Consider the following 12,314-nt stretch of genomic DNA (forward strand, 5'->3'; position numbering starts at 1 on the left):
GAGCCTGGGGGCGACCAGGCCTAGGCAAGGCTCGGTGGTCACTCAGAAAAGTTACAAGGTACAATTGGATGATGTCGCAATTGACAACATGCGTTCTACAGGAATGCAATTGCACATTACTGAATTTATAAAATGTATTATTAAATGGAGAAATTTTGAAGAAATAGAGAACAAATGGGCATGAAAAGAAAAGGAAACAGCCAGATGCAGGAAAGGAAAATAAGGAACTAGACGAGGGGGGAGCTTCAGCTTATCCACTTCGAGAAATAGCGGGAGTGTATGTTAATGTGCCATGGAGCAGCGGTAATCTTGCAGCTTTTACAAACAATTTCCCAAAATTGAAAGACAAACCTGTGCAGTGGTATACACAAGTTGATCGATTTGTACAAATCTCAAAACTGTTATGGACGGATTTGAATATATTATTTGATATTGTGGTGCCAAGTGATTTGTGGACTAAGTGTAAGACTACTTGTACAATGGTCAAATGATGAGCCAGCAAGATCCACACACACATGCACAATCTCATGTTGTTATGGAGAAATATGAAGCAGTGATTACTTTTTTGAAAGGCAGAGTGCCCCCAAAAGATTTAGACTGGTTGAAAATAAATTGAACACCACAAGAAGCAAAAGATTAAGTTAATGAATATTATGAGCATTTGTTACAGGTGTTTCAGCAGCGCAGTGGAAGATAATATCCTTAAGAAAAGGACATGAGGATTTCTGTATCTCAGTAAGCTTTATGATTAACCTCTTCGAGGCTGATGACGAGCTTAGCTCGTCATGAGTTTTACCTGCCGTGCGCTCATGACGAGCTGAGCTCGTCATGAACCGCGGGGTTTTTAAAACTTCAGCACGCAGCGGGAAAAACCGCCGCGCGCATGAGGTTAAGACCAGAGATCAGTTCCCATTTAACTTAAAGTGAAATCTGTTGGCAGAATAAGTCACTTGATGAGATCCTGCGATATACAAAGTATTGCAGTGCCGAACTAGAAATGAAGCAGAATAAGATTAGAGAGAAATTTATGTTGTCGCAAACAAAGTTCACTCAAAAAAGTTTCCAGCCCTTTTCAGCAGGAAATCAAGGAGCTATGCAAGGTGTTGTTGTTGTTTCACACAATGTTTTCTGGGAAATTCCAGAGGTTGCGGTGTTTCACAGTGTAGAGGTAGAGTTGGACCTATAGATACAGGTTCAGGAATGGAAGTTTCAGCATTGAAGAAAATGACTCCTTATCACATCTGTCACATAGTTGGACATTGGAAGAGGGACAGAAGGTGTTATCTTTATAATATAACCAGAAATGTGCCTATGCAGAGGACAGTTCAGATGCAAAATATGAAGTTGCAGGTGCCAATGGAAAAACAAGTCCAGATGATGTTGGTCCCAGAGACTCAAATGTCCCCACAAACCTTGGGAAAACTAAAACATACGTGCGAACCAGATGCCAAAATAAAACACCAATTCTGTGAAGGAAATGAAGCAAGATATGTTCCAACAGTTCGCTAATGCAGATCAGAATACTTTTGAGCACCTCCCTGTTTTTGAGAGTGATGGATCAGGCTCTGGCACCTCTTAATGGTGGTGCCGGAGAAGGGAGGAACATTGCGTGCTTGGTGCAGTCTTAGAGGTAGACCAGAGTGGTTCATTGTAGATGGTGAAGTAAATGACCATCCAATATAATTTCTGATCGACAGTGGTGCAACCAGATCCACTGTTAGAACTATGGAAGTCCAAGACCTACCCCTCTCAGGACAGAAGATCCAAGCTGTATGAGTTTCAAATAAACAGATCACCAATCTAATTTTGGAGGTTGTCCCTGTAAACATATGCTCTTTTGAGGAAAATCACCAATTTGTTGTTTGTGACACAAGCCCTTTAAACTTGCTAGACAGAGATTTTTTGTTCAAGGTGAATTGTACAATTTACTGCATACCATATGGTGTGCAATTACAGACACATGAAGAGGATGTAGAATTCAAAAGACAGCTGTAGGTTTGTTCCCATGAATAATAATTGAAAAATTACCGGCTGACTCAGACCTGGAACTCGCTGCCTCTGCTCCTCAGGCAATCATCATCGCTGCCGCAATTCAGGAAAGACCTCTAGACCTGGCTCTTCGACTGAACCACGCGCCCTCCAACCCCACTCAGCACCTTGAGATCCTCATGAGTGTGTAGTCAGGTTTAATAAGATTACTGATTGATACTGATTGAATGACTTGAGAGAATTTGTGAACCCGGAGATGTCGGACCTCACAGTTAAAGATATTGGATTGATTAAAGGAGTAAAACCTGTCCATATTATCATAATGGCAAATGTGGTGTTTCCAAGAACACCACTGTACCATTTTCCCCCAGAAACAATTAGAGGAACTACATCCGTAATGGATGATATGATAGATCAAGGAATTTTGAGGGAATAAAATGGGAATCCATGTAACTCTCAGATCATGGGTTTACACAAATTCAATGGAAAATATCAGCTCATGCTGGACCTTTGGAAAATTAATGCGATAGTGGTCCCATGTTGTCCCGCGATACCAAATACAGTCACAATATTATTTCAAATTCTATGTACTGCTGAATGGTTCACAGTCATTGATAATCTCTGCCAGGCTTTCCTCTCAGTGCCTTCACATGAAGATAGCCAGTTCTTTTTTTCGTTCATGTTTCAGCAGAGAGTCTTTGCATGGTGCTGAGTCCCACGAGGATATACAGAGAGTCCATCAATTTCTAAACAGATCTTGAAAAATAATCTGGAGTCATTACAGATGCCCTATAGATCAGTACTCATGCAGTATATTGCTGATATACTTGTGGCATCAGAGACACGAGAAGCTGTGTAAACAAGATACCATTGCTTTGTTAATTCATCTGGCTGAGAACAGACAAAGTGTCTCCAGGTAAACTTCAGTGCTGTTAATAAGAAGTTCAATATCTCGGACACATAATTGAGAAAGGAGCTAGAAAGGTGTCACCGGAGAAAGTGGAAGCAATTCTCCAGATGAATACACCTTGAACACAGAAGGAAGTTAGAATGTTTTGTGGAATGTTTGGCTACTGTAGTTGGATACCAAACGTTTCTTTAGTGGCAAAGGCTTTACTGAGACTGATGCACAGGGATGTGTCTGATCTCTCCATGAGACATTGGATGCTTGAAAGCCTTCCTAGAGCTGAAAGAAAGACTTTGTCATGCCCCAGCACTAGGATGCCAGTTTACAGTAAAGGATGTTTTCTATTTTGCAGTGAGAGGGAGGCTGTCGCTCTCTCAGTGCTAACACAGATGCATGGTGATGCTCAGAAAACTGTGGCTCATTTTTAAAAAACCATTGACTGTGTCAACACAGGTCTGCCCAGCGGTCTTAAAACTGATGCAGCAGTGAGCACTAGTCTGGAAAGAAGTGGGAGCATGTTGATGGGATATCCAGTAAATTGAATGGTCCCTCACTCTGTGGAGCTTCTATTGACATGAACAAAAACACAGCACATGACCCATATTAGTTTTACCAAATATGAGCAGAGAATATTATCCTTAGAGAACATTGTAATTAAAAAGTGTCAAATATTAAATCCTGTTTTATTGCTTCCAATAAATGATTTTTGTGATGTAATTGAATGATTGCCTAGATTTCAAGGATTGATACACAAAGCCTAGACCCAATATCAAAGATGAACATTTGATTGAGCCAGATCATGTAAATGTTGTAGACGGCGCATGCCTGACAAATAATAAAGCCACCCTGAGAGCAGCTTATGCTTTATGTGCAAAACATTTTGTCGAACCTTCATGGCTTCGAGGGGTTATCTCAGCACAAGTTGCATAATTTTATTGCACTTACCAGACCATATAGTTTACCTCAGCGGTGGCCGGCACAGGTAAGCGCGGTGAGGCGGAAGTCAACTGAAAAGGTCAAATTAAATAAATAAATAAAACCTAATCTGTCGTCTGTCGACTCCCCCCGCCCGCTCCACCACCACCCTAACCTGCACAGCCGCGACTCGTTTAGCTGCTCAAATATGAGTGACTATCTTTCCGGATATTCAGCATGGCTTTGACGCGGTACATGATTTTAGGCAATTATGGTCAGAGAGAGGTTTTATGACCTCTTCAGGGAATCCAATTAGAAATGGAGTGAAGATTTAAGTCTTGATGGATGCTCTTCAGTTGCCAGTTGAAATTGCAGTGGCTAAACGTGCAGCTCTTCAGAGTGGGCACGGCTACATAGCAATGGGAATAGGGAATAGTCATCAGCCCAATATTGTGCCTTGTTGCCCTGTACATTTAATGGACTTTAACATGTGAGTCTGAGTAGGGTAGCATCTCAGGTGGCATCTCTTTCAGGTTTCTCGGAGCTCAGGCCTGGAACGTGCTCTCCGCGTTGCTGAGATCAGTGACAGATTTAGCCACATTCAGGAGGCTCCTTAAAACTTGGCTTTTTAATCAATAAATGATTACTCTTTAGCAGCATTCTTTATTTCCATTTTTTTTGCACTTGCATATGGGGGGCTGTTAGTGGCAAGGCAAGGCTTTTGGAAGCGCCGGGACACTCTCTTTGAGTAGCTGTGCACTATATAAATGCCTTCATTCATTCATTCATTCATATCATTTTTCATGCTTATGAAAGTGATAAAAACTTGGGATGACTTGAAAAGGGAACAAGAAAATATTTCAGAGGCAGAGCAACAGGGTTAGATCAGAGCAGGCTATGTGAAAGATGCCCATGATTTTTGGATGTCATCTGGTGGGAGAGCAGTGTTAACAGACAGTGTGTTATTCCCAATGACTTTATATTTTCATGGGTACACATATTTAGGAGGGGACACTATAATTAGGCTTTTCTGACAGAACTGGTTTAATCCTAGGTTTAGGATGCTTGCAGAAGAAGTATGTAACAGATGTGTGACATGCCAACAAATGAATGGAGGGAAAAGAACGTACGTAACATTGAGTCATATAAGGAGATCAGGTGGTCCTCTCAATGAAATACAGATGAACTTCATCAAAATGCCTGTTTGCAATGGGATGAGACATATCATAGTAATATCATGGGTCTTCTCGAGTTGGATGGAAGCCTACCCAACCAGAAGAAACGGCAGTCTCACTGTAGCAAAACTGTTATTATGAGAATAGATACCCAGGTATGACATGACGGTTTCTTTGGAATCAGATAGGGGGGCCCACTTCAATAATGAGGTCCAGAAGATAATTTGCATTTGCATGAGCAAAGACCACATTTCAGCTGCTGACCTAAAGCTTCTGGTATAGTTGATAGGTGAATGGAGATATCAACTCTAGTTTAGCAGATATTTGTTTTTCAACATCACTGAACTGGCCAAACGCTTTACTATTGGTGCGGAGGAGTATTCAAAGTGTACCTGATAGGAAGACTGGCTTATCGTCTCATGAAATACTTATGTGATGAGCAAAAAGGTTGCCTGCTGTACATGCAAATGCATTATTGAAAATTACAGATGATACTCTAGTACTGCAAAGGATTGGTTGATCTGGTGTGTTTTGTTTCTTACCAGGTTTCAGCTGTCACTAAAGAGACACACCAAGAACAGTGCCATTACATCAATCCTGGTGGTTGTCTGGTAATCAAGAAGCACATTCAAAAGAATTGTTTAGAGCCAAGGTGGAAAGGCCCGTCCAGGTTGTCTTAGTTACCAATACTACTGTGAAGTGTTGGGGAGTTTTAATTGGTTGTATGCTTCTCACACCAAGAAAGTGAGAAATCACAAAGACAACATTATACTCTTTTATCTCGAACGAAGAGCATTGGTGACTGCAACAAGAAGAAGAAAGGAGTTAAGAACTAAAACCAATTGTACCAATTCAAGTATCTGATGTTGCACCAAGTACAGGCCTTGAAAAATCATAAAACCTGCAGGTCTAGTGACATAAATAATCTACTCAACCTAATTGTATTGCTCTTGGCCCATAAACTGGTTTCAAATGATGTAAATCTGGCAAAATATTTTAATTCACTGAGCTTCCATTTTCTTCATTATCATATACAAGAGCACCTTCAAATATGCAAGTTCAGAATATTTGAAGGCAAAATATATTTTTGTTTGATTTAACAGACTAAACATTGCTCCATATAGAATACAAATCTAGCCACATGCAGGATACACATGACCCCTGACTTGCCTCTTAGTTCATTAACATCATTGTAATCGGGGGGGGGGGGGCAGGTATGTTTCTCAAATCATGAGTAAAACCCATCAAGTTTAATAAATCTATAACTAAAGCATGAAGTGGTAGCACATAGTCATTTGGAATCAGCAGATTTTACATGGAAATGGCCAAAAAATGTCCCTCTGACATGCAGCTTTACTGATAAAACTATATAGTGTACAAATAATGATGTTTGGAAATCCTGTTTAAATCTTTGTTTGCATCACACTTCTCAATTACCAAAAAAAAGTACTTTCGCATTTCCTGATATATTTTTAAATATTTGTACTATTAATGTACAAGCTATTTACATGTTATATGTTAGAGAAAAATATTGCATCTTACAGCCATTGATTCACAATGATTGCCAGACAGATCACTTGACAAAATCCTCTAACTTTAGTAAGAGGAAGAAAAATAAACTCAATTTTATGGAAAGCAATTGGTAAAAAGCAAACTGCCATTTGACCTCTTTCCTTGAACAGACAGCAAATGTGGCAAAATAAAAAGATTTAAAGACATTTTTATTGCTCTTTAACTTTCTGAATGAAAAGAACACCTGTTCATTTTCAGATAATGTTCACTTGCCAGAACAGACCAGTAGGTGCTAAAAATAGCTTGACCTGATGAAATCTGACTCACCACTGGGAGTGGACAAGTAGATTTTTCGAGGCCTGATGTAACATTGAAGTCTCGAATGAGTATAAACAAAGACTGATGCACAATTTGAAAACGTGACAGACAGCATCCGTAAAACAAGAAATTCTGAGTGTAAGAACAAGCTCTGAATAGAGAAGAGTCACTTGTGAAGCTCTATGGCCACAGAGTTGCAATCAACGAAAACTAAAACAAAGTTTGTCAATTCATCAGATTCCATCTACTGTACTAGAAGAAACAGAAATAAGTGATGAATGGGAATATAGGGGAAAACCAACAAAAACTGGCAAGATGAAAAAGAGCAAAAGTACCTTGCCGGAGGTATTCCGCACCTGAGTTGTCCTTCTATCTGGATAGAGTACCGAATGCCACAATCGATGATCTGTGTGATGTGAGCTCTGAACTGTTTGAACCACCATGGAACCATCCCAATAAGCACTGCTGGATAAAGGATATTTGACAAAATGTAACAGTGCTTTTTCTGAGAAAATGTGTAAACTTTAACAGGAAGTTGTATGGACACTAGAGATTGACACTGATCAATTCCTATTTTTATTTTACAGAAAATTAACCTATGCCCAACTCTGTGGTAGACTAGGAGGGATAACATTACTAGAGAAACATGGAGTAGGATTAAGAATTGTCTAAAAGAATAATATTGCTTTATTGAAAACTAACCATTTGAAATAAGCTATTTGAAAAGACTACAAATTGAACAAAACGGACCACATTTAGTCTACTTCCAGAGAAGACATGTGTTGCCTTTGAAATAATTGTAAATACATTATGTATACAACCTTTGTAATAATAATTATAAGTACCATAGTGCTAGTAAGATTTTATTTAACTTCTGATAAGGATTTTAGAAATACAAACACAGCAAAAACAGACACATACCTGAATGATGAAGAGGAATTGAAAGCTTCATTGTTTGCCTACAATAGGGAGGATTACTCAACTAATGTTTACTCTAGATTAATAGAGTAATACACACAGGCCAACGGATGATGAAAGTGCCCTTTGAGCAGAACTCACTTGTGAATCCATGATGGTGTGATGGTTAAGACAGCCAGCAGATAAAGCAAATTAATGAACTTAAAAATGTATCTGTTAGTTGAATCTACAGTGAAAAAAAAACGTATGGCTGAAGTGACAAGCATTTGAAATGTGCTGATTTGCAACAGGCAGTCATAGCTATTTATATAGGCCACAGAAAAGCTCTCTCAAATCCGAAGCAAACCTAATATTGCTGAAATTTATACAACGTGAAATAGAAGCTTGATCCTAAATGTAAATGGTTGGAAATATTGTCATAACTGCACAATGTTCTGGTTTAAACCAAATGTATTACTTTATAAGGAACATTTTTACTCATGAATGTCATGAACTTCCTATTTCTTATGTTTAATATAACATTTGAATAGAATAACGTGTATTTTAAACAGTAATTATTGATACGTTTTAAAAGAAATGCATTACCCAAGAGTGATTTTGCCTTTTGCCTTTAGTCATTAGTTCATTGTTCTTGCAGTGAAACAAATTGAGATATAGATGGTTGATCTGGGATTAAAGTCTATGGGAACCAAGGGTCTGATTTAGATCTCAGTACATGGGTTACTCTGTCACAGCAGTAATGGAGTTCCATCCGCCAAAATATAAATCCCATTATAATCTGTGGGATTTATATTTCAGCGAACGGAATATCCGTCACCGTTGTGAAGGAGTAAACGGTCCACTGAGATCTAAATCAGGTCCAAAGTTTAATGTTTCCAGAAACTAACTACGCAAGACTGTCTGTAGCTAAGCTTGCAATAAATAGTACAACCTGCATGTACTTTTGTGGGAATAGAGAAGCTGTATCTGCTTACCAAACAATGCTATTATCCTGCTAATCCGTTGATGAAGAAGCCTGATAAAATGTTTTAAAAATAATTCGTGGTTTTTTGGTAGTGTGTCTTCATAGGTAGAGGCAAAGCTTTTGGGATATTGACTTTCCTGTTTCACTTGCTAGACTCTTGATGGTTGTCGCTACTGCTGCTACTATTAACCCTTTTTTAACTTTGCCATTTTGATATTTAACAGTTTGCTGCTGTGACTGTATGCTGACTTATATGGATTTATTGAGACTCAGCTGAGTCTCATTAACTACTCTTTATGGGAATTTCTGCTGCTTTAATTAGGCTTTCAAACTTTATTCTCCTCTTATATCACTCTTTTCTTTGAAATCAAACTCTTCTTGGGTTCTTGATATCTAAATCTCTAGCCCTGTACTTTACAATAGGGAGCATTTACTTTATGAAATGCTCTAAACATAATGTATTTGATGCTTTATGCTAATCATTCAAATTTAAATGAGATTTCAGTAAAATTATTTGATTAATGAACTAATCAAAATAAAAATGATAAGAAGAAAATAATTTACTAATCTCCTAATGAGACTAAAGGTTTTTGAAAACTTATCGGAACTCTCATCATTGACTGAAATTAAAGTTAATACTATGTACATTTAAGATGTTGAATTTGCTCCTGGACTCCTAATACTTCAATAGAAGATCCCTCAAGAGAAGTATGAAGGATTCAGCGTGAAAGCCAAGGCTCAACCCTGTAGATTATGGTAAATTTCAGATAGCACTTCAATCAGTTCTCCTAAATAATACATTTAGGGCCCAGTCCACGTTAGCACCTGCTTAGGTTTTGAGATGTATTATGATATAATTCACACGTTGCCCCTGTAATCAGTCTGCTTGCAGTTCTGTTTCTTCATGGGTTCTGTTTTGCTAGCATTCAGTCTACATAGCAAAAGGACATTGGTATTAGCTGTTGTGAGTTATGATTGTGTAGATGCATTGCCCAGAAGTAACTTAATGGATTTCAAATGTGATGTTTGTTCACACCACTAAACCCATCTGCCACAGCCCTTTTTTAAAACCTTTAGGCCTTTTTCTAGTCCAAAACTGCCTAGAGCTATCTCATGGAGTACAGTCCAAATAGTAAAGTAGTTTATCCAGAGTATGGGGCCACTTCTGTGATTTGACACCTATCCATTCTTAGTTACCTGTAGGCAGTGAGTGTCATCCTTATTATAGATATATGTGTCAGGTTATACAATGGATCTTGGTTGAATGTGGGGCAGTGTAGTGAACAAGAGTCTCTCGTGTTAGTGGGTGCTACTGGGAGAATCAAGGTGGTCACAAATTCAGGTTCTTGTCTGCACTAATTGTGTGAGTCATGTTTTTTAGCCTGGGATTGATTTTAGGATGGGACAGCATACTGGTCAACCATCCTAAGTCAACCTTAAACTAATATTACAAGAATCAACATTCTTATACAAAGAAACAAAGAAAAAAAGGTCTACAACTGAAGGTTTACGATAGGGCTGCCCAAATCATTGTCAGACATTTTGGGACCTATATACAAACTACATTTTGTTCTACGTTTAGTAGTACTACTCACATACTACAAAATGCTATTCACAAATTCACACAAGATCTCCTCCTCCACCTATCCTATCATTTCTGTGCAGAGAACACCGCCCTGATATGGAAACACCTGCACACTGGAGTCTACAATTTAGAAGTAAATATAGGGAAAGACAGGGAACTGCCTGGAAAATAAGGAATACTTACGACTAAAGCGGAGGTGTTTAGGGAGGAGTAAGAAGAACTTTAGGGAGGGTCATGAAGGGGTTTAGGGTAGTATATGCACCCGCCTGCAAAAGACGAAAGTCCCTGTCTGAACATAACCTTCACTGTGAAAACTACCAAGAAAATTCCTAAAACAGTTGTATATATACTCCTGCTCAGATCTGGAGTAAGTCCAGCACCATTTAGGGTACTGAAAAATCCTCTTAGAAAAAACACCTTTTAAGAAATGATGCAAAAATAAATTAACTTAATTCAACTTTTGAAAATATGTTTATTTAATGTATTTGTAACAAATATATCAATAAAAAGAAATATTATATTACACAATATTTTAATAACATTTGTAGGTAAAAAATAAGTGTAGCTATTTTTGATAAAATGTATCATTTAAAGGTATTCAATAAGTTTTAACAACTTTTAATATATAATAAACATTTTACTTTGGGTTGGATATTGTTTGTAATGCAGCTTTAAAAACATGAGTCTATTACAATTTTTAGTATTTTAAATTAAATATTTTATCAAAAATTAATATTGTATAAACCATGTTAATTGTGTTCTACATTTAAAATAAATATATAAAGTTAATTTACATTCTTAATGTAGACACAAATTTACTATCAAAATATTTGTACTAATGGCTTTGAATGTTAAATAAAGTTTTACATTTTCTCTATACTTTTTGATAGGGAGATCTCTACTCTCGTGATGGAAACCTCGGCATACATATGAAAAGTTACTATTTGTAACTTTACACTCATAAATTTGTGTCAGTCCCTCCTTCCTGTTTCTGGAAGTGGAGACAAGTGAGTCCAAACTTTGTGGTAAATTTACACTCAGAAAGGTTGAGTCATCTAAATTGAGTCAATTTAATACAAAGTGGAAAAGTATTTGTATTTGTGTTTATATAGTGCATAAATCACCCATAGGTCTCAGAGCGCTTAGCAGATGCTCAGAAAAAGGAAACAAGTAGCCAGATAGCTAGAAAAGCCAGGTTTTTAAGTGTCTACGAAATCTCAGGTGGTTGGGTTCAGTCCTGATGTATAGGGGCAGGGCGTTCCAGGCTACTGGGGCTATTTTGGAAAAGGACCTATCGCCGTTTCTATTTGTGCGAACTTTGGGGACAGTTAGGAGAGACTTGTATTCAGATGTGAAGTTTTGCTTATGTGTAAATTTTCTATTGAGAATAGGCCCTTGTGTTTAGAGGACACCCCCTCCCAAATTAATAAGCCAAATTCTGACATAGGTTAAAAAGAACCATATATTATCAGAGAGGGGAATTTCTTTTAAAGGTTTTAGGCAAAAATAGCATAGAATTAATGAAGTGCTGCTAAAAAACAACAGTTTGCAGTTCACAAGGACATGATTTCAAGCTGACTGCAATAGAGTGGAGATGCAATATACCAAGCAGTTTGCCCTGCTCAAAGTTTTTTCCTTCAAATTTAATTTCGGAAATGGAAGTCAAAGTATTCCAGTGGGGCATGATCATAGGCTGTGGCCAACAAGTGTCCCTCAAGATATGCCGCATTAGAACTCTCACTGAAGGAGATTGTTTAGGTGCAAAAAAGCACAGAGGGTGATAAAACTAGATTTTGTGGCTGCCGAGGGTGCTTCTATTGTGGGATTGATTTTGCTGCCTTGGCCCAAACCAATTTTCACCTTCGGACTTAGCGCTAACTATTTTGGTAGTAGAAATCCTCCAGTGGGGCAAACCAGTAACTGCACAGGCCTTCACAAGGATGGAAATCTTTATGTTGATGTTCCACTGTACCTGCTTCAGAATGGCAAAAGCTCAGAGTTGGATAAACCTGGTTCCTTTCCTGCTATCTT

Source organism: Lissotriton helveticus, chromosome 1_1, assembly GCF_964261635.1.
Source record: "Lissotriton helveticus chromosome 1_1, aLisHel1.1, whole genome shotgun sequence".
Classification (NCBI taxonomy): domain Eukaryota; kingdom Metazoa; phylum Chordata; class Amphibia; order Caudata; family Salamandridae; genus Lissotriton; species Lissotriton helveticus.